The sequence below is a fragment of the Pan paniscus genome, chromosome X (genome assembly GCF_029289425.2).
Source record: "Pan paniscus chromosome X, NHGRI_mPanPan1-v2.0_pri, whole genome shotgun sequence".
Classification (NCBI taxonomy): Eukaryota; Metazoa; Chordata; class Mammalia; order Primates; family Hominidae; genus Pan; species Pan paniscus.
Window position 1 is genome coordinate 41,906,818 of NC_073272.2, and position 26,484 is coordinate 41,933,301.

General features: G+C 48.8%; 1 long non-coding RNA gene and 1 other non-coding gene across 2 annotated transcripts; both read left to right on the forward strand.

The window, feature by feature from the left end:
- The first annotated feature begins 1,753 nt into the window (after positions 1-1,753).
- On the forward strand, positions 1,754-26,484 carry LOC130541168 (uncharacterized). Its single transcript, XR_008955214.1, has 3 exons — positions 1,754-2,390; positions 22,208-22,379; positions 24,290-26,484. It is a non-coding gene; the product is annotated as an uncharacterized LOC130541168 (long non-coding RNA).
- LOC112438616 (small nucleolar RNA U13) lies at positions 23,858-23,961 on the forward strand. Its single transcript, XR_003027018.1, has one exon. It is a non-coding gene; the product is annotated as a small nucleolar RNA U13 (small nucleolar RNA).

A 26,484-nucleotide genomic window follows, 5' to 3' on the forward strand; every position in this document is an offset into this window, starting at 1 on the left:
ACACAGCAGGCACTCCATAAATGATCATTATTGTGTCTTAAATTTACTCCTAACTTTTGGCAGCAAATATTATCACCCCATTTTGTGGAGGGGGCCACAGAGGTTCAGAAAGGTTCACCAGTGTTTCAGTTCCTTTTTGCTGTGCAAAAACCACCCCAAATCTTAGTGGCTTAAAATGACAATTAATGATAATTTCTCATAATTCTGTAGATTAATTGGGTGGTTCTTGGGTTCCATATGGTGTCAGCTGGATCTCTCATGGGGATACAATCAATTGGCAGCTAGATTGGGCTGGAAGGTCAAAGAAGGCCTCTCACATGACTAGGGCCTTGGTGCTGGCTGTTGGCTGGGTGGCCTGAGCTCTCTTCTTCACGACCTTTTCATCTGGCTGGCTTGGGCATCTTCAAGTATGGCAGCTGGGCTTCAGGAGGGAGTGTTCCAAGAGGACAAGCCTCAATATGCGAGCAATTATCCTTCCTCTGCTTTTCGTCATGCTCATTAATATTCCATTAGCCAAAGAAAGTCACATGGCCAAACTCAGAGTCAATACATGGGATGTGGGAGGTACGGCTCCTTGAGGGCTGCCTGTGTAACAGTCCAGCCACAAAGGCTTGCCTCGGATGCCACAGCCATTGACTGGTATAGCTGGGATTTGAACCCAAGCCTGTCCGACTCCAGATCCACGCTCCTTCCTCAAGTATTGGTTGAGGCTGGCGTTTGTGGTTCCACTGCCTGAGCCTAGTGGTTAGGCGATTTTCCATCTTGTCTCCAGCCCACCCGTGTCCCTGGTACTCTCTGTGATGTTCTCATCGTACCTCTCCTGCTCCCAACAGAGGGGAGAGAAGCACCCTTCTTCTGCTGGGCTCCCCCTGCCCTTTACTCCTCCATGTTGACTGCAGAGAGCTACTCCTGCTTCCTCCAGAGTCCCAGCCAGGTCGGTGGTGGCCCCATCCCTTCTGACCCCTCCTGCAGCAGCAGCAGCCTGGCTCTGTGGGCCTCATGACCCACATGCCCTTCTGGGCCTCAGCTCAATTTTCAAGGGTACTTTTATTGGGAAAGCGAGGGATCACGAGAACAAAGACAACATCCTTGAGATAAGCCCAAGTTTACAGCACGCTGTCGTCATCCCAGTGGACTTCCGGTCTGCCTACCAGCTGGGCTGTCCCCTGAGATGGGCCCCCTCCCCTGACCCCTGTCTACACTCAGCCAGAAGCTGATTTGAGCTGGTCCCACAGTGCTGCCTGTGGGAACCCAAGCCCTTCCTGCTCCTATCTGCCTCTGGCTGGATGACGCCCCGGGCAATTCCGCCCACTCTTTTGACCCCAGGCCCCAAACCTAGGTGAGGAACGCCCTCCTCACAGTCCTTCCCTGCTTCCAGTTCAGTGTTGACAGTGAGCAGTGCTCGCTTTGCTATGGCTAGGCCCTCACTCTCCTCTCTTTTCAAGGCCCCAAGAGAGTAAGCCATTTATTCACACCCTATCTTGACAGCAAAGCCGGGGCCTTGAACCTGGGGCACTGCTTTCAGCCATTATTCTTGCAGAGGCCCCAGAGCTCCCAGCCTGCATTTTTGGAGTCTGAGCAGGGCCCACAGCTGTTTTGCCTCAGCTAGGAGTGAAGGCTGACAAAGAGCAAGGTCTCTGGAGAAGGAGGAAATGTTTTCTGGATGCCAAACTGGTGACTGTGGGGAGGTGTGGGGCAGCGGGGAGGGAGGAGCTCTCACTTGTGCCTAGGGAAAGGTCATGGTCAATGAGAAAGCCTTTGATGGGGAGAGTCTGAGATGGGACCCAGGAACATCACCATGAAGCTGTCCAGGATGGATGTGGGACCCTCTGTCAGACCAGGCCAGTTCTCTTAATGTAAGATCAGCAGGCCAAGGTCCTGGGATATGGGAGCTCCCAGGAAGTGGACTGGGATGCCTGAGGGATCCAAGAATTAGCAGTGTCCTGTGTGGTCTCGCTGAGGGAAGCCAGGCAAAATCTAGCGGCTCAGCTGTAACAGCCGGAGCTCTTGGCTCCCAAGCAACAGGAAACAATTCTGGCTTATTTAAGCAGAAAAGGACTTTATCAAAAGGATCTTGGGGAACTCACAAAATAACCAAGAGGGCTGAAGAATCCAGTTTGGTGAGTCGACCAAGGAGGCTGCACAGCAGTCAGGACCACAGCCAAAGTCAGGCAATCCAGGGATGACCTCGCTGCCAAATCCAGGACTCCCTGGCATACACTGCCACCTTGGGACGTGGATATGGTCCCTGTTGCCCCAGGAAATGGAATGCCATTGACTTGGCGACTGCCACCATCCACCAGAATGGACTTCTGTGCTCCTTGCATCTCTGTATTATCAGTTCCCAACTCCAAGCCTTTGATGGGGGCATCTGATGGATTGAGCCTAAGGTAGGAGCCTATACCAACTGCAATGGCGGCTGGGAAGGTGCCCCTATCTGGGATTTTTAGCTTTTCTGGTGGGAGGCAACTAGGAAGATGAAGGATTCTCCAAACGTGGGAGGAGAGGCTGGAAGCTAGATACCTCACCTGGAAAAATGCAGGGCAGCTGAGTGTTGAAGAAACATGTCTCCAGGGACAGCCTGCGCGTGTATTCCCCCTCCTCCAGATGTCGATGTCGGGGGGCAGGGAGGTGAGGTCAGGAAGTATACGTGGAGTTAGGAACCCTGGGTTCGATTATGAGTCTCCTCTGTCTGTCAACCTGAGATAAGCTATTCACAACCCCGGGGCCTCAGTTGTACCTCAGTGCCCACTGTCCAGCCTTTGAGCATGCAGAAGGTGTGTGCTAGCTTCTGCTGTCGTGTGGGCCCTCTGGCCGAAAGATGCCCCAAGACTGCCAAAGCCCCAAATGGAATGGGGCTGTTTGCTCAATATAATGATTGAAAGTATGGGTTTTGGAGTCAGGGAGATTGGGGTTTACCAGCTATGTGCCCTTGGATGTGTTCTTTAACCTCTCTGAACCTTAGTTTCCTTATCTGCAAAATGTAGGCATGGTGGCAGGCACACAGCCTCCCTTCCAACCTCGTCCTATGGTGCCCCCATGGTCTGCAGAGACTGGAAGGCTAAAAACTGGATTTCCCAGACACCTTTGCAGCTGGGACTGTGGATGAGAATTCAGTTTTACCAGTTAGATGCACTCGTGTGAAGTCCGGCTGTACCTGCTAGAGGTGTGTGTGTGTGTGTGTGTGTGTGTGTAACAACATTCTAGTGTTTGCTCAGTTACCGGCTTTGTGGGTGTTGAGAGGGGTTGTGGTGGCAGTGGCTTCCTGCTCCTTGGATCGCAGCTATGGTAGTGCACTCTGGAAATCTACATTTCCAGAGGCAGGCTCCCTCACGCCCCACCTTCCTGATGGTGGCAGAGATGGCAGTAGTCTTGGCAGACCAGTTCAGTGGTGTTGTTTTGGGAGTCCAGAGACTGCTCCTCCTGCACCCTTCCAATAATTTTGTCAGCACCTAATTTCCTGTGTTAAATCTCTTCTTGCTTAAAATAGCTGGAGAGGTTCTCTCTTTCCTGCAATTGAACTCCAACTGCTGTCAGGGTAACCCCCATTTGCTCATTGATGGAATGAAACGAGATGGTAAAGCCCTTTATGTATGCTAGGTGTTTTTCTTTTTCTTTTTTCTTTTTGAGGCGGAGTCTCGCTCTGTCGCCCAGGCTGGAGTGCAGTGGCACTATCTCGGCTCACTGCAAGCTCCACCTCCTGGGTTTAGGCCATTCTCCTGCCTCAGCCTCCCGAGTAACTGGGACTACAAGCCCCCACCACCACGCCTGGCTAATTTTTTGTATTTTTAGTAGAGACTGGGTTTCACGGTGTTAGCCAGGATGGTCCCAATCTCCTGACCTCGTGATCCGCCCGCCTCGGCCTCCCAAAGTGCTGGGATTACAGGCATGAGCCACGGCGCCCGGTCTGCTAGGTGTTTTTCAAAAACGGGTCTCTTTTTTCAGAGGTGACTAAATGTGATAGAAACCCTGTGACAAGCCACCCTAATTTGTACAAGCTCTCAGCCAGTTTTACATACAGTTGCTGGGGCAGGAAACAACCTGAAAGAATTCAGATTGAGTGGGTCGCCTGCTTTCAAAGGCTCATCAGGTCCTTGTACTTATTCAGGGGGAGTTCTGCCTCCCTGCCTACCATTAGAGCAATGACTGGCACCACAGGCATGGCACAGGCAGCTGGGAAAGGTGACAGGCTTCCTGGTGTGAGCCCAGAAGGTCAGCTGCCAGAGATCCTCCCCCGTCTGTGACTGTGCTCCACCATGATCGTTACTAGTTCGTGTTGAAGTGCACTGTTTAGGCTGGGCGTGGTAGCTCATGCCTGTAATCCCAGTACTTTGGGAGGCCGAGGTGGGTGGATCACTTGAGGTCAGGAGTTCCAGACCAGCCTGGCCAACATGGTGAAACCCCGTCTCTACTAAAAATACAAAAATTAGCTGGGTGCGATGGCTCACACCTATAATCCCAGCACTTTAGGAGGCAGAGGCAGGCAGATTACTTGAGGCCAAGAGTTCGAGACCAGCCTGGCCAACATGGTGAAACCCTGTCTATACTAAAAATACAAAAATTAGCAGGGGTGGTGTCATGCGCCTGTAGTCCCAGCTACTCAGAAGGCTGAGGCAAGAGAATTGCTTGAACCCGGCAGGCGGAGGTTGCAGTGATTGCGCCACTGTACTCCAGCCTGGGCAACAGAGCAAGACTCCGTCCCCGCCCCCCCCAAAAAAATTTAGCTGGGCGTGGTGGCGTGCACCTCTAATCTCAGCTACTTGGGAGGCTGAGGCAGGAGAATCGCTTAAACTCGGGAAGCGGAAGTTGCAGTGAGCAGAGATGGTGCCACTGCACTCCAGCCTGGGTGACAAAGCAAGACTCTGTCTCAAAAAAAAAAAAAAAAAAGCACGTTGTTTAATTCCTGACTCCTCCCCCAGTTAATCTCCACGTGATATTTACAAAACCTTCCCTTCCCCTCCCATGAAGAACAGGCTGACAAAGGATCTTGCTTTCTGTGGTGAAGAATGTTCTCATGGCCATGGCATTGGCTGCCTGAGTTAAGAGTTTCCAGAGAAAACAACTGAGAGGATGTAAATTGTACAGGGACAGGTTGCTTGGGGAGAAGTTCAAAAGACAAGGCTGGGCTTGGAGGACTGGGCCACCCGTGCAGAAGGGCGCTGGGTGCCGTGAAAGGAGAGGAACAGAACTGGAGAAAGGGTGTGAAAGTAAAGGGGGGATCTTGGAAAGCCCCCCAACCCTGTTCAGTGGACAGAATGCTTCTCTCCCCTCATAGATCCAACTCCCTCATCTTCCCATCTCACCCTCTTGCTGTCATTCGATTTTCTGCCACAAAATGGGGACCCTCTGTGGAGTGAGGAACCAGGCAGGTGGCCCAGGGGGCCGCCAAGCTGGGTGGAAGCTGGGCTGGGGTTGGCTGCCAGAACAATCCAGGCTCCACTCCAGCCCATCAGGGGGCTTGAGGCTGGGTGGGTGAGATAAACTGTTTCAGTGGTTTTCAGGAGCCCTAATCAATTGCGAGGCAGAGCAAAGCCCTCTGCGGACAGATAAAGCCAGTCCTGCGTCGGTGCCCAGTTGGAGTTTGTGTGGTTTGAACTTTTGTGTGGTTTGGACAAGTTCGCCGGGTTTTGCTGGGGCGGTTTATTCTGTTTCCAAACTGCAGTAGAGGGAGGCAAACGGCCCTTGGACCCTACAAGCCACTCCTGAAATACGATAGGTGGCCTGTCCTCTCTCCCGCATGGTCCCAAAGGCTCAGGGAAGAGAGGCAGGGCAGGTCCGGGCCATACCCCGCCCTCCTGGTTCCCGCCGGTGGCTCCGGGTGTAGACATTTCTAGAAACGCTCCCCTGCCCAAGGCTGGCTAGACCTTCGCGTTGGGGAGCTGAGCTGCTGCAGGTTTGATTGTCTTCTCCTGCTTCCAAACTAGAAAGACGAATGCCCACTTTCGGATTCCATCTTCTGCCGCGGACGCCTCCGGGACGCGCAGCCGCCCGGCGCAGAGGAAGCCCGGGACGCTGGGGACACCGCCTGGAGCCTCCGCGCATAGCACCGGGGCGTTTTTTCCTTCCAGCTGGAGGCTTCCCATTTAACCTCTAAGGTGCCAGAAGATCCGGATCCCTCGCGGGCAGGCCTTTGGCTGGCTCCAGGCTAGGCTGGGACCCCAGATCCCAGTGCCGCTGACGAGCACTCGGCGTGCAGATGTCTGGGGGGCTGTGCGCGGGAGAGGAAGTCTGCCCAGCGAGGTGGACGGACACTGGGCCCGCGGGGATCCATCTGACAACGCCCGGTCCCCAGGGAAGCCTGTGCGAGCCTGCGGGGGACCAGGGCAAAATAGAATCAGGAACATGTGTTGTTTGGGAGGGAAGCCGGGGCGCATGGCATGTCTCAATAGTGCTGGCACCCTCCAGGGACCTTCCTGCTTCCACAGAAGGTGGGGACGGGGAGGCGAGCATGGAGAGAGAGAAAGGGAAGTGGGAAGAAATTGGTCACGGAGGAAGCTATTTTTATGCTTTGCTACAGCTGCGTGCGTTTCTCTGACCAACTAGGCAGCGAAAATTAGACCGGCTCCGGCTGAAAACAGGCCCTAAACTTCACGGGGGGGTGGGGGTAGTGGGACACGCGCAGGAAAGGGAAGGAGAGGGGGAAATCCCCGTGGATCTGGCAAACCCCAGTGTCCCGGAAGCTGTCAATGCGCAGAGAACAAGCTCCCCTGCCCTCCCCGACTCCAGATGCCTCAACCTTCACCTTGGATGTCAGAGGCATCCTTTCCCCTCTGTGTGACATCTTGGGCATGACACAGCCAAGACTGAGGGTTAGTTCATCAGTGTCTTCTGCTTTTAGGCCTCAGAGGACTTATCCTTTTTGGCAGGGGATCAGACCTCCTGGGTGGCCTCCATCACCACTAAGTCACTTGGGCACCTGGAGAAATGGCAAAGGTCCCAAACAGGAAACCAAGATTGGGAAGTGAGGGCCCTAGAATTAGAATCTTTTGGGGTCTATGATTGTCTAGGTCAGCAGTTCCCAAAGTGTGGTCTGAGGATCCCTGTGGTTCCCTGAGTCCTTTTCAGACTGTCCTTTTCTAACTGCAAAGCTCCATTAGGCTGGATTTTCTTCAACCAAAACAATGTATCACAACGCATTGGATGCCCAAGCCACTATGAGGAAGCAGCTGTTTTCAATTAAGCCAGATATTAAAGAGGTTTGCAAAAATGTAAAAACGATGCCACTTTTCTCCCTAAACTTTTTTGTTTGTTTTGGAAAATACGGTTTTTTTAAATAAAATTGTGCTATCGATGTTACCATGCATTTTATCCATTGCTGTGTAACAAGTTACCCCCAAAACTTAGTGGCTGAAAACAACAGACATTTATTATCTCACACAGTTTCTGTGGGTCAGGAATCTGGGAGCAGCTTAGCTGGGTGGTTCTGGCTCAGGGTCTCTTAGGAGACTAATCAGGGTGTGTTCCAGGGGTAGGAGCATCTCAAAGCTCAGCCGGGGAAAGATCCACCTCCAGACTCACTCATGTGGCTGCTGGCGGGCCTGGGTTTCTTGCCACGAGGCCCTCTCCACAGGGCTGCCTCGTGACAAGGCAGCTGGCTCCTCCTAGAGAGAGAAAAGAGGGCACCCAAGACAGAAGGCACAGTCTTTTTGTAATCCAATTTTGGAAGCCACATCCCTATAGGACAATAGATCTATTAGGAGTGAGTCTGTAAGTCCAGCTAGCGTTCAAGGGGAGGGAATTACTCAAGGATGTGGGTGACAGAAGGTGGGAATTACTGGGCACCATCTTAGAGGCTGCCCACTACACATGTAATATATTCATAATTGTTATTTTTAGATCAATTAATATATAAATATTAAAAATGTTCCTGTTTTCATTTTTAATGTGGGAAATATTGACAAGACCAATATAACCAAAAGCATTTTGGAGTCCTCAATAATAAATAAAAAAGTCAAGGAGTCCCAAGACCTAAAGGTTTGAGAACTGCTGGTCTAGGTTTGTGGTATTTACAGGAGAAGTACCTTGGTACTATGTGGGGGCCAATCCATCCACCCACCCATCCACCCATCCACCCATCCGTTCATCCATCCATCCATCCCTCCATCCTTGCATCCATCTCAGCTATCCACCTATACATGCAATCAAAATATTCCAACTACTGGGCTAGGGCTGGTGCTTTAACAGTAAACAAGACCGCCAGTGATTGTCCTATGGAGCTATAACATGTTAACAGATGACACAATTAACAAATAAATAAGATAAATTTTAAAACAGTAACTTCAAGTTGTGATAAGTTGGGCCCCCAAAGCCTAGACCCTAGAGAAGCAGGTACTCTTGAATTGACACCATTTTGGGGGGCATCATAATAGGTGGCCCACACTGGGGGTGAGGTGGGCCCAGACTGCACGGTCCAGGGAGAAGGGAGTATGTCCCAGCTGTGGCCAGATAAGTGTAAAGCCCTAGTGAGCCAGAATAATCTGGTATCTCCCAGGTTCTTCATGCCTAGTTAATTTTTGGCCCCCCACCCACAATGAGTTTTTCATAAAAGTCCAGCTTCCTTTAAGTCTCTAGTCTTCCTTTAAGCCTGGGGGGAAATCATCCAGGTTTGTCCTGGAAGCCAGGGTACTGGTGACTGTGAGACTTAGGGTGAGAGGCTCTCAAATGGAAGATGCAACCCATATGGGCAGAATAACTGGGACTACAGGTGCATTCCACCATGCCTGGATAATTAAAATAATTTTTTTTTTTTGTAGAGACCCAAGCTGGTCTCAAACTCCTGAGCTCAAGTGATCCTCCCATCTCGGCCTCCCAAAGTGTTGGGATTACAGGCATGAACCACTGCTCTCCACCTGATAGCATTTTGATAGGAGGAGTAAGGGATAGTCTGGGGCAGAGACAGGCAGCGATCCCAGGCTGGAGACACAAGGAGGCCAGGCTGTGGGACAGGAGAAGCAGGGGTGGGTGGCTGGGATGGGAATAGAGCATAAATGACAAGTAGTGGCTGAGCGCAGTGGCTCAAACCTGTAATCCCAGCACTTTGGGAGGCCAAGGCGGGTGGATCACTTGAGGTCAGGAGTTCAAGACCAACCTGGCCAACATGGTGAAACCCTGTCTTTACTAAAAATACAAAAATTAGCCAGGTGTGGTGGTGCACGCCCACGCCTGTGATCCCAGCTACTTGGGAGGCTGAGGCAGGAGACTTGCTTGAATTCAGGAGGTGGAGGCTGCAGTGAGCCGAGATCACCCCATTGCACTCCAGCTTGGGCGACAGAGCGAAACTCTGTCTCAAGGAGAAAAAAAAAAAAAAGACAAAATAGTGACCTTTCCTACTTCAAACCCTTGCCTAGGCCAGCCCTGCTCTGAGCATCAGCTGAAAGACTTTGAGCATTTTTAAAGAGGAAATGTGCCGCCTCCCGCTCCCCTCAACTCGTGGTTTCACAGTGTAAATTGTGCTTCAGAAGGCAGGGCTCACCCCCTCAGGGGACACAGCAGCTTTAATCTGTTACACCTGCTTTTAGTGACCAGGTCCCAGCGCACAGCAGGCTCCAGAAAGACCGGGCCAGGCCTCTTTGGAATGACAGGGGGCAGAGGTGCTTTTTTCTAGGGTGGGTGGGTCTTTGCGGACCAGGCACAATTCTGCTTCCAGAGCAGCCTTCACCATAATGGTCCATTGGTGGCTTCAGCCTCAGGTTTGAAGGTGGGCTACATCACAGCAAAATGCTAAAACCTGGTGAATATTTGTATGCAAGTTCAAGCCCTATTTGGCTCTTGACCCCTTTTAAGAGAGAACGGGGTGTTGCCATTGGTTTCAGGTCTCATCTGTGGATTAAATTTGTGAGCTAATAATAACCAGTTCAACTGCCCCTGATATCAGTGGTTCTCGAAGCATGGTCTTGGCCCAGCAGCATCACTGGGAAGCTTGTTAGAAACACAGATGTTGGGGGCTCACACCAGACTGGCTGAGTCATACTCTTCGGAGATGGGCTGAGGCCTGGGGATCTGTGTTTTAAGAAGCCCTCCAGGTGATTCTGACGCCCATTCAAGTTTGAGAATCACTGTTTATTAAGTGTATTATCCCTATTTAACAGATGAAGAAAATGCAGTTCAGAGGGGGATAAGTAACTCTACCAGGATCAAGCTGCCATCAAGTGGAGTGCCAGGACTCAAACCTGGGTCTTTCATTGGAGGAATTATGTGGGCCGAGCGTGGTGGCTCATGCCTGTAATCCCAGCACTTTGGGAGACCGAGGAGGGAGGATCTCTTGAGGCCAGATGTTTGAGAGCAGCCTGGCCAACACAGCAAGACCCCCCATCTCTAAAAAAAGAAAAAAAAAAGAGAAGCTGTTTTTTCTTTTGATTCTTCCCATCCATCCATCCATCCTCTTTCAGCCTCGATTCTCTCTCCTGGGGTTCTCAACTTGGCTGCATATTGACACCAGCTGGGGAGCTTTAAAAAATAATATTGACGCTAGGGCTTCACCCTAGGAAATGGCATCTGCAGGGGGTGGCTCCAGCATCCGTACTTTTTTCTTCCCTGCTCACAAGCAGCTTCACCCAGGTTCCACTGCCATTTAAAATGTTTCTTGGCTGGGCACGCTGGCTCACACCTGTAATCCCAGCACTTTGGGAGGCCGAGGCAGGCGGATCACAAGGTCAGGAGTTTGAGACCAGCCTGGCCAACATGATGAAACCCCATCTCTATTAAAAATACAAAAATTAGCCGGGTGTGGTGGTGGGCGCCTGTAATCCCAGCTACTCAGGAGGCTGAGGCAAGAGAATCGCTTGAACCCGGGAGGCGGACGTTGGAGTGAGGCGAGGTCACACCACTGTGCTCCAGCCTGGGTGAAAGAGCGAAACTCCGTCTCAAAAAAAATAAAAGTTTCTGATGAATGCATTTGCACTAAAGTGTGCGTAACTGAATGTGTTACCTTTCTGGGGTATCTGCATTTGAAAAAAGAAACCAAGGACATAAAATAATGAATTGCATAAGCATCCCAGCAAGTGGAAGAGGCCGGCTTTTGATCCCGATTCGCACTTGCGGTAGATTGATTGCTCTTACGCACCCTGCTGGAATCTACCCAGCAGACCTGCTCCTACCCAGCCTTATCTGAGATTTCTGAATATGTTGTGTCTTTTCGAGGGGTGTTTTGGACTAGAAGAACTTGCATGAATCATTCTTGAATGCCCTTAAGCCATCAGCCTTGCCCACACAGGGCTGAGTTTCCCAAACGGCCAGTCAGTTCCATTCTAACTAGCCAGCAAAACCAAAATCGTTTTAAAAAGAACGTTATTTTTAAAGCATTCCAGAATGAATGCTAAGGACCTCTTTCCTCAGGCCTCTTCCCATGTCCATCCAAACATATTCTGCCACAGAAATTGCAGCAGCACCCAAGTCATAAGTTAGAGAAGAGTAATTCCCCAGACCCCAATTCAAACAAATTGTGTGAGACCCATAGTGTGGGTAACTCTAGGACTTGAAAAGATTTAGATGTTGACCTAGGCTGCAGGCTCCCTCCACCCCCTTTAATTTTAAGTTGTGATCAACCTTTGGTCTTTAAAAGCAAAGAGAAAAAAAAGACCACCCTAAAATGATTTTTTTTTTTTAATGGCAGCGACAGTCTCTACCCTGTTTCCCGCACCTGGTGGGGGACACAGAAACACCTCCGCCCTTCAGGAAACAGCCCACTTGTCAGCAGCTGGGCTCCCAGGAACAAAGGCCTAGGTTCATTACCACAGTATCGACCCTGACACGTTCCACCCCGGCCACCTCCCCCAGAGTTCCTCAATTCACACCCCAAATGAAGTGTAATTGGACCTGGACACCTTTGAAGTCCTCTAGCAGATTGCCAGCATTTTGAAATGTCCTTGATTTGCATGGTGAGGACCTGGTTGGAGGTGACATTTTCCTTCCCCTCATCCCACAGTTTTAAAGACAGAATTATTTTAAATGACATTCTCCAACCAGGAAGAGTTACCATGGAAGAAATAAAAATTCTCAAAGCCAAAAAAAAAAAAAAGAAAAGGAAAAATGTCCGATGATTTGATTAATTTCTAATTCACACTTTGGCCCAGTCCTGTATCTAAGGGTGCCACATAGGGAAGCCATGGTTTCCTCCCCAACTTCTCCCCAGGTCTCCAAGCTGGGGGATGACAAAGACCCTGGAGACTAGGCTAGGAGATTCTGACGGCCAGCAGGCCACTTATCAGACCTGAAATCAGAAAACAAGCGCAGCTGCAGGCCCTTGGGTTGGTGAGGGAGGCGGTGTGTTGATTGCAGACCATCTATCTTCCTTCCCAGCTGAGCCAGGGCTGCTCTGCGGAAATCACGTGCACTCCCAGAAATAAGCATGCCTGTGTGCACCATGAGTCTAAAGCTTGATGGTTTCCTGCAAGCCAGAGGAGGAAGGGCCTGCCTGGTGGAGTCATGCCTGCAGACACGTGTCAAGCCTAGGAGGAGCCAGCTTGGCAGTCCATTTTGCTCTGGGAAGCGGCCAGCACCCAGTTTGCAGCCGCCCCCCAACTTGTCTGCTGAGAGCTTCCTTGGGGGCAGCCATCCTCTGAAGCAAATGACCCACTTTCCCCCAGAGCAGCGCTGTCCGACAGAACCCTCTGTGAGCATGGAAAGGTTTTCTATCTGTGCTGTCCAATAGGGGAGCCACCAGCCACATGTGGTTACTGAGCACTTGAGATGTGGCTGGTGTGACTGAGGAAGTGAATTTTATATTTTCTTTGACTTTAATTGAAGTAGCCACATGTGGCTAGTGGGCAAGTGGGATGGCACAAAGACAGATGAACAAATAAAACCCATAAGAAGGCCGGGCACGGTGGCTGACTTCTGTAATCCCAGCACTTTGGGAGGCTGAGGCGTGAGGATTGCTTAAGGCCAGGAGTTCGAGACCTCGTCTCTACCAAAAATTTTTAAGAAGTAGCTGGGTGTGGTGTCGCACACCTTTAGACACAGTTGCTTGGGAGGCTGAGGCAGGAGGATTGCTTAAGGCCAGGAGTTCGAGACCTCATCTCTACCAAAAATTTTTAAGAAGTAGCTGGGTGTGGTGTCGCACACCTTTAGACACAGTTGCTTGGGAGGCTGAGGCAGGAGGATTGCTTGAGCCCAGGAGGTTGAGACTGCAGTGAGCTATGATCGAGCCACTGTACTCCAGCCTGGGGGACAGAGCAAGACCCTATCTATAAAAACAAACAAACAGGCTGGACGCGGTGGCTCACGCCTGTAATCCCAGCACTTTGGGAGGCCGAGGCGGGGGGATCAAGAGGTCAGGAGATCGAGACCATCCTGGCTAACACGGTGAAACCCTGTCTCTACTGAAAATACAAAAAAATTAGCCAAGCGTGGTGGTGGGCGCCTGTAGTCCCAGCTGCTTGGGAGGCTGAGGCAGGAGAATGGCGTGAACCCAGGAGGTGGAGCTTGCAGTGAGCCGAGATCAGGCCACTGTACTCCAGCCTGGGCAACAGAGCGAGACTCCATCTCAAAACAAACAAACAAACAAACAAAACACCCAAGAGTGGAAGTCCCAGTTTGCAGGGTATATAATGTTGACTATCAACTCCCAAAAAAAGACCATCAGAAAAAATCAAGCAGTGCTAAGTTTATTAGACCTGCTTCAATAAGAAAGAGCCCCCTTGACAGAATGTTACTAGCGTCTCAAAGTGGGGAAACTGGGGACATGTATTTATAGTGTTTTAGAGCCCAGACTAGGTGATTTGCAAATTGGGTCTTTCAAGGCAAGAAATTTGGACTGGGGAGAGTTTATGAAGAAATAGCTTTCGGCTCTTGAACACAGCAAGGCCAAAGTGCTGTAGTAACCCTCGATTGGCTAGCTAGCTGTTGGTCTTGACAACAAGTTATTTTAGTTGGTTCCATCTTATCTTTCAGAAGCAAGTATTTCTTAGGGCAAGTAGCTAAGTTATTTTTGCTTGTTTTCAGTATTATTTAAACATGGGGACATGAGCATATGCCTGGTCCCAGTATTGTTTAACATAGGGACAGGGAATAACAAATTACCCCAAAACTTTGTGACTTAAAACAATAAACATTTATTATCTCATAGTTTCTGAGAGTTAGGAATTTGAGAGTGGCTTAGCTGGGTGGTCCTGGCTTGGGGTGTCTCATGAGGTTGCAGCCAGGGTGTTGGCCGGCACTTCCAACAGTCATCTGAAAGCTTTCCTGGGGCTGAAGTATACCCACTTTCAAGGTGGCTCGCTCACATAGATGGTGCAATGTTGTTGGCTGTTGGCAGGAGGGCTCGGTTTCTTGCCATGTGGGCCTGTCCAATGGGACTGCTTGAGTGCCCTTATGGCATGGTAGCTGGCTTCCCTGAGAGCAAGTGACTCAAAAGAGAGCCAGACTGAGCCCACAATGTCTTTTATCACCTAACCTTGAAGTCTCAGTTTATCATTTATACACTATCTTATTGGTTATATAGCTTGGCCTCATTTAATGTGGGAGGTGACTGCACAATGAGTTAATATCAGGGGGTGAGAATCCCAGGGAGAAGGAATAATGTGGTTTCAGTTCTCAGTGGTAAGTGGGGATAGTAGTATAAGGGGGATGGAGGTTTCTGGTTTTCAGAGCTGAGAAGCAGTGGTGGCAAATCTGAACGTGTAGGTTGCGGGGACCCACTGACTGACCCAACCTTCCACCCACTTCTTATGGTATATTGTTCCAGTTATTGTTGCTACATAACAAGTTACTCCAAAATTTAGTGACTTCAAACAAACATTTCATTATGCTTGTGGACTCTCTGGGTCAGGAATTTGTGCAGGGCACAATAGGGGATGGCTTGACTGTGCCCTGCGATATCTGAGGGCTCAGCTAGAAAGACTCAAAGATCAGAGATGATGTGATGCTTAGGAGCTGGGGTCATCTGAAGGTTCCAGCATTTACATGTCTGGTGCCTGGACTAGGAGGACTCAAACACTTGGACTGTGGATTGAAGAGTTTTCAGGTGACCTCTCCATGTAGCTTGGGCTTCCTCACAGCATGGCAGCCTTAGCATAGTGGGACTTCTTACATGGCAACTCAGGGCTTCAAGTGTGATTGTTCCAAGAAACGCAGCGGAAGCTGCATGGGCTCTTATGACCCAGTCTTGGGAACTTCCATGGTGTTGATTGAACGAGTCACAAGCCTGCCTGGATTCAAGGGAAGGGGACACAGACCTCATTTCTCAATGTCAGTGGAGAATGTCAATGTCACATTGTTAAAGAGCACATGAGGTGGATGATATCGTTGCAGCCCTTCTTGGGAAATACAGTCTGCCATGCATGACAATTTCCTAAAGCTTTTGTCTTTGATGGGTGGGAGCAGTGGGGGTGGGAGGAATTTGGGCCCAGGGCATCCTACAGAGCTATCTTTGTTAGACAATGCTTGTTCTGCCCTAATCATAGCTTGCTGGCTGCAATGGTATAAACATTTGTGTCCCCCTAAAATTCATTTGTTAATACTAATCCCCAGTGCAATAGTATTAAGAAATACTAATACCAAAGGCCCAGAGGATGGGCCTTTGGGAAATGATCAGTTCATGAGGGCAGAGCCCTCATGGGATTAGTGCCCTTATAAAAGAGGCCCAAGGGAGCTTATTTGTCCCTTCCACCGTGTCCTCACACATAGAAGGTGCCATCTATGACACAGAGGACCCTCACTAGACAATGAATCTGCTGGTGCCTCGATCTTGGACTTTCCAGCCTCCAGAACTGTGAGCAATAAATTTCTGTTGTTTATAAGCCACCCAGTTTATGGTATTTTTTTATGGCAACCTGAACGACTAAGACACTGGCCCAAGCCCAAGCTGACGGGGACACACAAGGAGGAAGAGATGAATCTAGGAAAGGTGGTTCTTCACACAGGCCCATGGGACAGTGTCCCAGAGGATGGTGCCAGAGAGAGCTCTGCCACTTACTGACTGTGTGGCTTGGACAAGTGGCTTGACACTTGTGTGCCTTACGTCTAAATTGGGAATGATAAGCCCTGTCTCAGGATTTTTTTTTTTTTTTTTTGAGGTGGAGTCTCGCTCCATTGCCCAGGCTGGAGTACAGTGGCTCGATCTTGGCTCACTGCAAGCTCCACCTTCCGGGTTCACGCCATTCTCCTGCCTCAGCCTCCCGAAGAGCTGGGACTACAGGCACCTGCCACCACGCTCAGCTAATTTTTTATATTTTTAGTAGAAACGGGGTTTCACTGTGTTAGCCAGGATGGTCTCGATCTCCTGACCTCGTGATCCGCCCACCTTGGCCTCCCAAAGTGCTGAGATTACAGGTGTGAGCCACCGTGCCCTGCCAGGATCTTTGTAAGGAGCAGGTTACGTACAGTGGGTCAAGTTACAGCAGAGTGGCTGGCACAGAGTGGGCATTCAAGGGATGGTAGCTGCCATCATGATATGATGACTTCCCCACCCCTTATCCAATCTGAGTCCAATGATCTGTGGCATAGTATTAGATGTGTCTGGGTAACAAATCACCCCAAAATTTAGTGGCTTAAAATAATGAAAGTCTTTTTTAAAACAAACAAACAAACAAAAACAACTGCCCTTGTTCCTGTGACTCAGAATCCAGAGCTTGGCTGGGCAGGGTGGCTTAGGATCTCTCAAGAGGTTGGCTTCAGAAATTGGCTCGGGTGCAATTCTCTGAAGGCTTAGCTTCAGAGGTGGTTCACTCACGTGGCTGTTGGCTGGGAGCCTCAGTTCTCTTCACATGGGCCCTCTGCAGGGCTGTGTAAGTGTCCTCTAGGCATGATGGCTGGCATCCCCTAGAGCAGGGCTTCTCCATGATGGCAGAATCTGCGTCTGTCTTAGTCCTGCTAGATCTCCAGAGCTCAGCCTGATGCCTGGCCCAGAGCATTCTGTGAGGTTCCAAAGACTGAGAGCTGCCTTAAGTATTCTGTCCTAGTTCTTTACATTCTTCTGCAAGGTCTTTTGGTGTCTCTGCCTATGTTGGCAGTGAACTCCGGTTTTAAAGAAGATCCACACGCCTCTGATTGGGAGAACCTTGGGGGAAAGAGAAAATTCAGGCCTGCCAAGTCTCAGGCCCCGCTGCCCCTCCTTGCCAGAGACTTTCCTTCTAGAGCTCAGCCTTGGGCTTCTGAGTACATTCTAATAGAGTCCACACTCATAGAAACCCAAATAACTGTTCCACAAGGCAGAGGGTTGTGTGGGCCCTGCGAGAAAGGAGAGAGCATATAGGAAGGAGCTCACATCCTGCAAAGGGTAGCTGAGGGGCCCAGTGTTCCAGCTGGGCCAAGAAGGACTGGTCAAAGTTGCTGTTCTGGTTAAGTAGCATGTGCAAAGGCCCTGGGGTGGGCAGATAAGGAACAGGTTCTGGGGCTGCTGAACAGCAGGGATGGGCTGCGAGGGTAGGGACAGGTGAGACCGGAACAGCCTCCAGAACTGTGAGCAATAAATTTCTGTTGTTTATAAGCCACCCAGTTTATGGTATTTTAAAGCCGAATCAAAGGACGGTGATAACTGAGGCAGCCACAAGAAGGAAAATGGGGCTGGGGTGAAGAAAATGAAGCAGAGAGCTGAACCAAAGCCACAGCCCTGAGAAAGCGATGATGTAAGGGAAGGAAAGACGCACCGGGGAGAGATATTTAGATGTAAATCTGACCAGACTAGATGTCCAGATTAGATTAGAGGGGAGGAGGTGGGACGGGTGGGTGAGTGGTTTTCCCTCTGAATGTTTAGAGGCAGCTGTGTTTAAGGAGGCTTAAGGTGTTTACTCAGTGTCCTGGGACCAGAAAGAGACTCCAGAAAGCCTGGGGCCCGGCAGAGTTTGGGCCATGATGTCATTCACACAGGGAGTCTGGCTGCAGCCTGTCTGGGGTGAGGTCCCCACTGCGGCTTGTCTCCTAGGCAACCGACTCTGCTGAGAAACACGCAGTAATGACTCTCTAGATTTGCAGGTTACCAAGCAGTTGCACATATATCTTTGTCTCATTTAATTGTCCCGGTGGGAATTATCCCCATTCTACAGATGAAGCCACTGAGGCCTCAAGGCTCAGAGAGGTAGGGTATCTTCTCTCAGGCCAAGGAGATGGCAGAGCCAGGCCTGGAACCCAGTGGTCCTAATCCCTAGCCAAGTCTTCTCTCCAACACACTTTCCTGCGTTCTAGTCTCATAGCTCCCTTAAGAGCTATTTCTATTGAATCCAGTTCACAAGTATTTGCAGAGCTCCTCTGTGAGGTGGGCAGGTGTGGCAGGCTTCAGGTGAAGTTGCAGGCATCTCTGGGTTTTTGGGTGGGGGATCCTGAGAGAAGTGTGTTAAGAGTGTGAGTAGTATCATGGGCTGAAAGTGGAGGGGAGGGTCACCAAGATCAGAACCATCAATCAGAAACAGGTCCCTGAAGGCAGACCATCAGGACGACAAGGATCATGGGCAAAGGCCCATCAAGGCAAGTGTCAAGTTCACAGATAACTTGATAACAGGCCTCTCTGCTATCTCCCTCTTCTGGTGCCAGATGTTCATGAACTTGACCTCACCGTTCTGGTTTTGTTTTGTTTATTGTCCCCACCGCACTGCAAGGACCTCCCCTCCCCCTACCACGCCCTTCTTTGTCCGTTCCCTCTTCCAGGAATAGGTGGCCAGGGTAGTACCAGGACCCAGAGAGGAGCTATTAATTCCAGCCTCTTATTTCCTTCCTCAGCTCCCTTTGCCTCCGGAACACCTAAGCGCTTTCTGTGACAAGCTCTCTAAATGATTGGAACTTTCTCCCAAATCAGCAATTTTTCATGCTACATTAGCATTTATTGGTTTGATATTTACATTTGGCAAAGGAGCACCCAGTCCCTGGGTCCCTGGGAGCACACACCATCAACTGAAACAGACGCTAATTGCCATTCATTTCTCTCCCTTCACCCCCTCAGCCCCGCCCCCATCCGCCATCTGCTTTGTCCTCCCCCCACCCCCAGTCCAGTAAAAGAAAGTTCTGAAGGGTTACCTTTACAGACCAAAAGTTCTGCAGGGGCCCTGCAGAGAGGAGAGAGGTATTCCCTACACAAAAGTCCTGGCAGGACCGATCTGAATTTGCATTGCAATAATGCATGTGTATGATAGCTCTCCTTTGGAGTATAATTTCCTTGAGGGCAGGAATCTATTTTGGTTCTTTGAATTTTTCCACATTCCCCTCCAAGACCAATGATCAAGCTGTCAGAGGTGTTTGAAGCAGAGCAACTCGACGTTGAATAGGGGCTCGGTAAAATAAGGCTGAAAACCTACTAGGCTGCATTCCCAGACGGTTAGGCATTCTTTTTTTTTTCTTTTTTTTTTTTTTTGAGACGGAGTCTCGCTCTGTCGCCCAGGCTGGAGTGCAGTGGTGCAATCTCGGCTCACTGCAACCTCTGCCTCCCTGGTTCAAGCCATTCTCCTGCCTCAGCCTCCCGAGTAGCTAGAACTACAGGCGCCCACCACCATGCCCGGCTAATTTTTTGTAATTTTAGTAGAGACGGGGTTTCACCGTGTTAGCCAGGATGGTCTCGATCTCCTGACCTCGTGATCCGCCCGCCTCGGCCTCCCAAAGGGCTGGGATTACAGGCGTGAGCCACCGCGCCTGGCCTCCCAGACGGTTAGGCATGCTAAGTCACAGGATGCGATAGGAGGTCAACACAAGATACAGGTCATGAAGACTTGCTGATAAAACAGGTTGCAGCAAAGAAGCCAGCTGAAACCCACCAAAACCAAGATGGCCACCAGAGTGAACTCTGGTCCTCCTCACTGATACACTCCCACCAGCACCGTGACAGTTTACAAATGCCATGGCAACATCAGGAAGTTACCCTATATGGTCTAAAAAGAGGAGGCATGAATAATTCACCCCTTGTTTAGCATATCATCAAGAAATAACCATAAAAATGGGCAACCAGCAGCCCCAGGGCTATATGGGGTATATATGGGGTAGCCATTCTTTTATTCCTCTACTTTCTTAATAAACTTGCTTTCACTTTGCTCTGTGGACTCACCTCGAATTCTTTCTAGCGTGAAATGCAAGAACCCTCTCTTGGGGTCTAGATCGGGACCCCTTTCGGGTAACAAAGCTAGGCAAATAGTAGTTTCTCTAAGAGCATTTGTCTACTCTGAAATTAGTAGAAAGTTCCTCCCTCCCTCTGTCTGGCAGCTGCAGTGAAAGACAGTGAAGGAATTATCCAGGGAATCACTAGGAGAATGGAGACCACATGGAAAGGAGGTAAGTTCTCCCTTTTCCCTTTCAAAATCCCCTACAGATTTGACCAAGGAGCCTAGCCCTGCAAGGTTGTGGTGGAAGGAGGAAGCTGTGTGGTAATGTGGTTAGAGCTCAGCTAGAACTGGCTCCAAAAGTCGGCGTTGCTATGTGACTAGTGCTGGGCTGTTTACTCCACCTCTCTGGGCCTCAGTTTCCTTTTTGGTAAAATCACACTTCTGATCGTTTCTTTCCTCATGGGCTGGTGGTGAAGATGAAGTGAGATCAGGCATGTATGTAATGGGCTTAGGGCACCCTGCCAGGCACACAATAGGCTTAGGAGATGTTGGTTCCTGGTATTTCTTCAGACCTTTGGGCCCCATGCCTTGTGAGAGTGGAGTCTAAGTGTAAATTATAATTCCCAAGGGTGTCTCAGTATATTTATGCTGTCCCCTGTGGTTTTGAAGGGCAGGCTCTCACATCAGCCTCAGAGCTTTGCTACTCAAAGTAGGGCCTGCAGACCAGCAGCAGCAGCTTCACCATCACCCAGGGGGCTGTTAGAAAGGCCCACTCTAGACCTGCTGAATCCAAATCTGCGTTTTAAGAAGATCCCCCAGTGACTCATATGCACATTAAAGTTTGAGAAGCACTTTAGAAACCCCCTGTGAGATATGCAATGTGGAAATGACTACTCCCAATTTGAGGATGCAAAAATTTCCTCAAAGAATTGATGACATACTTTCCCCAATCCCATGAACATCTAGAAGAGAGAAGAGGGTTTGTAACTCCTGTGTGTCCTGGAAACTTCTCTCTACCCGTGGTTCTTCCTTGAAGGCTCAGCACACTCCAGTGAAAGCCAGAGATGAGTGGGCAAAGAGACTAGGGTTTCATCTGCAGGCACATATCCAGGAAGCGGGCAGGGATGCCTGCCGGCTGTCTGTATCTGGAGTTCACCAGGAGGAGTTTGGGATATTGGCCTATCGGCTTGAGTTGGGATAACAAGAAGGCAGGAGAAAAACGTCATGTCAACAGAGACAAACACTTTTTTGTTAAAATAGAATTTTCAAAAGTTTAAAAAACTTGACTCTCATGCAAATATAAAATGATCACGTCAAAGATTTGATTTAGCTCATTAATTAATGAAGAAACCTGCAAGATGTTAAAACTTATACCCATGAAAATGGGAGTAACTAGTATTTATAGGCAATGTAATAGAAGAATGTTAGGATGAGATGGCTGGGTTGGAAATTATTTGCATTTCTATCGGACAAAAATGTAAAAGTTAACCTCTGCCCCTGCAGGGGCAATCAAGAGTGCAAGCCCAGCTTTGCACTGCAAGAACACCCAATAATCTCTTTTGCCTATTTCCAATTTGGGTTAATTTTTTCTGACACTACCCTCTGCTAGTCCTTGAGAATCCGGAAATAGCTGTTGCTTGAGAATTACCCTTGGAATGGAATGTGGGCCTTGGAAGAAAGGGGGAAAGAAAAGATGAACGAACCCCTCTTCTACCAGATCTGGAGTGTCCTTACCCGTCTACCTTCGCTGAGTCCTTCAAAGCACAGTGCAACTGCTCCCAGAGGGCATGAGTTGGCATCATGCAGAGGGGAATGATGGCTCACAGGAGGGACACAAGGCAGCCTGCTCCTGACTCCTATTCTCTGTAACCTTGGCCGTTGCGCAGAGGGAGATGATGTATCTGCAAACATATGCAGCCTTGTCCAAAATATTTTCCCCTCCTATGTAGTTCTTGCCAATATTGTTAATCTGTGGGTTGACTTCAGACCAAAATAAATCTCCAGGCCCTGGCCACCAGCTAGCTAATTTTACTTTGTAACCAGGGAATAGAAAGTGCGGGCCCTCAGCCGACCATTCTGTGTTTATTTTGTTTTCTCTCTGCTGCAGTTTAAAATCACATTTGGAAAAGTAGACCCTTTATGCAAAAGAACAGACACTGAGAGAAACAGCAACAGAGATGGATGGATTAAAAACGGCAAGTTCTATCATCGCCACCCCCCCCCCGCCACATACTTTTCTCTCTTTTCAGGATTCTGATGGTGCCTGTTGGCTGCTTCCGTGATGTCTGGAGTTGCAAAATGTGCCAGAAAGCAGAAGGATACACCGCTATTCAGAGAGGATTTTCTTAGGGACTTGAAGAAACTGACCTCAAAATTTCAGTAGATGAGAGGACTGTGGCTGGCCTGTGTCTTTGGCACTGGGTATATTCTGTCATTCTTGTTGTACCTACATAAGAGAATTTAACTCTGGGTTCTCCCTGACTAATTCCAGAGGAAGTAAATGGGTAGACCTTTAACACTTCTGTGCCAGAAGTGGGACAGAAGGGACATTGGAGGGCATCTAGTCCAACCTTGCCAGCTGAGAAGCAGGATTACCTAGTGGTTGGGAGCACAGACTTGAAGCCACATAGCCCCAGTTTGAAACTGACTCCACCGCTTACTAGCAGTATGACCTTGGACAAGTTACTAACCTCTGCCTCAGTTTCCTCATCTGTAAGGTGGGGATGGCAATAATTGTCGTTGCATCATGGGACTCTAGTGGGGGACTAAATGAGTTAACACATGTAAAGCACCAAGATCCTGCAAGGCATACAGTAAGCCCTTGATAAGATAAAGAAATGAGGCTCAGAGAGGAGGAGCAACCTCCCCAAGGTCACTCAGGGAATTGGCAAACTTAATTGGATTCAATGAAAAAAGAAAAGAGGTTATTGCCTCTTGGAAATTTTGACTAATAACTGTTTTCTTTGCCTGTGTTACATCATCCTGGCCGAACACTTGGAGAGAATTCTAATGTGGAAGTCAGGGCAGTGCATTCTGTTGTGGGTGCACCTCTCACTGATGGTGGCCCTAGTTTTGGGTGGTCTCTGGGATTCCTGTCAGTACTAACATCTTATAATTCAAAATCAGGGTCTGCACTCTCCATTCAAGCCAAGCCTGTCTTTTCCTACAACACTCTTTGCACTGTTTGTTTCCCTCCCCTGCCAACCCCCACCATTTTCCTCTGACATTTTGCCCACTGTATCTCACAGGCATCAACAACCAGTTTCCCCTTGGCTTTCTGACTCTGCCCCCCTCCTCATTATTCCCTCCCCTTTTCTCCTCTGCTAGGGCAGTTATGGTCATCAACTGCCCCACACCTTAGCCCTGCAGTTGGCATATTTAAGTTGATTGTACATGATCAGTCTTGTAGGTTCCTTGAAAGTTACCATGTTGGCAGCTTGAAAGTAGGGATTTCATTTATTCCTTATCATGACCCACTTTGAGGGCCTGACAGAGTGCCCTTGGCAGGGTTATCCTTTATGGTTTGTTGACTGACTCCAAAACGATTGGAAATATTGGATGAAATCTTACATTATCAAGACTCTTTCTAGTACATTCAGTACAGCTGTCATTGATGTCCTTTGTTTGCAAGGAAGCCAGTATTGTCAAACTCTAAAACCCAACAAAAAGGATATTTTAAAACAATTATAATTTTAAACTTGAAAATGTCCAGCTGGGACACAGGAGTACGTTAGATACTTCTCCTGCCACCCTCCTTTCTCCTCAACATCATCCCACCCCACTCTCCCTAATATACAGGCCCAAGTCAAATGTTACATTACCACCTATTGGTTAAATGAGCCATCGCAGCTCAGCTCTACAAGACATTGTAAATTTCTGGGTAGCAGTGAGTGGTGTAGATCCTTTTATGGTTCATAAGTATGTTGATTATGTTTTCATGCTATTGTGTGAGATGTACCTCCCTCAAACCTTGTTATGATGTCAGCACATTATCCATCTGACGTGAAAAGAAAAATGGTGAGTGGAGAGTGAAATGCTGGGAGCTGAGAAGGTAGAGTCAGGTATGGCCCAGAGAAATATATTTTGGATTAGGCAGATCCCAAGGAAATAGTGAGGGCTAATAGCAGAGGGAGTCGTAGAGTACAAAAGAAATGACTAAGCACTTTAGGGGCTGCAGAGGAAAAGTAAACAGCTATTTGGGGACACCAACTTCTGCACTGCGTACTAATACTAGTGTAAATATAGCAAGGCCCAGTGTATATATAACAATGCAGATATAGTTGGCTGACCACCAATGTAATCCTGCTTTTCCCAAACCTTTTTCCCTAAAGTTGTTGGAGCCCAATGAAAAATTCTACATTGAAGACTAAGGGAAAAAGAGGTTTCATTATAGAGCTGGGACTGATTGCATTTTCAAAAGGTGGCTGCAACAATATCCCACACACTTTTCTGCTGTATAATCTGCCACTTCTCCATCAAGTAGAGGAGACAATTTCTCCCCTCCTTTGAATCTGAGTGAGTTCTGTGACTGTTTTGACTGATAGAATGATGTGGAAGACAGACTGCGTGACCTGAAAGGTGAGGTCACAGAAAGCCTTGCAACTTCCACCTGGCCTGTGAAGAACACTTGCTCTTGTGATACTCCTTCTTGGAACCCAGCCACCATGCTGTAAGAAGCCCAATCTACATGCAGACACCACATATAAGGCATCGTAGTCAACAGCCACAGTTAAGTTCCCAGCCGGCAGCCAACATTAACTACCAGTCTTGTGAGTGAGCTATCTTGGACATCCAGCTTGGTTAAACCTTCAGATGACTCCAGCCCCAGCTGACACCTGACTGCAACCACATGAGAAACCAGGAATGAAAATCCACCAGCTGAGCCCAGTCAACTCATAGAACTGTGAGAGATAATAATAAGTTGTGGTACTAAGCCACTAGGATTGGGGCACCATGCAATAATAGGTAACCAAGACAGTAGCAACTTTGGTTAGACACATGAGCCATGGGATGACACATAATTAGGTATATTTTTAAAAACTTGGATTCAGCTTTAGGGCAATGTGTCCCTAACATAGAGAGGCACTATTTCAGTTCACATCTGCTGCCTCTGATCAAAACACTCTCTTGCACTTCCAGAGAGAGAGAGAGAGCGAGCAAATGTGTGTATTTACTGACAGGTGTCCCTTTGTGTCCCCATCTGTGTGACTGTGGAGCTCAGTGTCTCTCACACATTCTAGTATGATACTTGGTGCCATATTTGCAGGTCCTGAGGTAAGAACCCATGCTGTCGTCTTCAGAGAGTTTCATGGGTTGGACTGTGCCATATATGGGCAAAAATCCACTCACACGTTTTCTTTTAATCACCTTTATGGATGTATAATTTACATATATACTTTTTTCTTATTACTTTTTATTTATGTAATTTATTCATTTTTTGAGATAGGGTCTCACTCTCTTGCCCAGGCTGCAGTGCAGTGGAGTGATCATGGCTCACTGCAGCCTTGACCTCCTGGGCTTAAGCAATCCTCCCACTTCAGCCACCTGAGTAGCTGGGACCACAGGCACACACCACCACTCCTGGCTAATTTAAAAAGTTGTTTTTTTTGTTTTTTTTTTTGTAGAGACAGGGTCTCACTATGTTGTCAAGGCTGGTCTCAAACTCCTGGGCTCAAGCGATCCTAGTGCCTCAGCCTTCCAAATTTCCGGGATTACAAGCATGAGCCACCATGCCTGGCATCTTTTGTGGATGTATAATTTACATACGTACAATAATATGTACCTATTTTAAGTATACAGTTTGATGAGCTTTGACGAATGTAGCCCACGAAACCACCACCATAATCGAAGTATAGAACTTTTTTTTTTTTTTTTTTGAGACGAAGTCTCTCTCTTGTCACCCAGGCTGGAGTGCAATGGCATGATCCCGGCTCACTGAAACTTCCGCCTCCCAGGTTCAAGCGATTCTCCTGCCTCAGCCTCCTGAGTAGCTGGGATTACAGGCGCCTGCCACCACGCCCAGCTAATTTTTGTATTTTTAGTAGAGACAGGGTTTCACCATGCTGGCCAGGCTGGTCTCGAGCTCCTGACCTCAGGTGATCCCCCCTCCTCGGCCTCCCAAAGTGCTGGGATTACAGGCATGAGCCACCGCGCCCGGCCTATAGAACATTTTAATCACCGCAGAGACGTGCCCCCTGTGCAGCCAGTTCCCTCCTCTCACCCCCCAGCCCCTGGCAAGCATTGATTTGCTTTGCCGCTATCAATCAATTTTTGTCTTTTCTGGTATTTCATATGAATGGAATCATATAGGATAGATTTTTATGTGACTACACACTATTTTAGCATAATATTTTTGAAGTTCTTCCATGTTGTTGTGTATATCTATAGTTAATTTCTTTTTCTCACTGAATTGTATACCACTGTATGATGTATCACAATTTGTTTATTCATTCTCCTGTTGCTGGACATTTGGACTGTTTATTGTTTGGGGCTACTATGAATAAAACTGCTATGGATGTTTATGTAC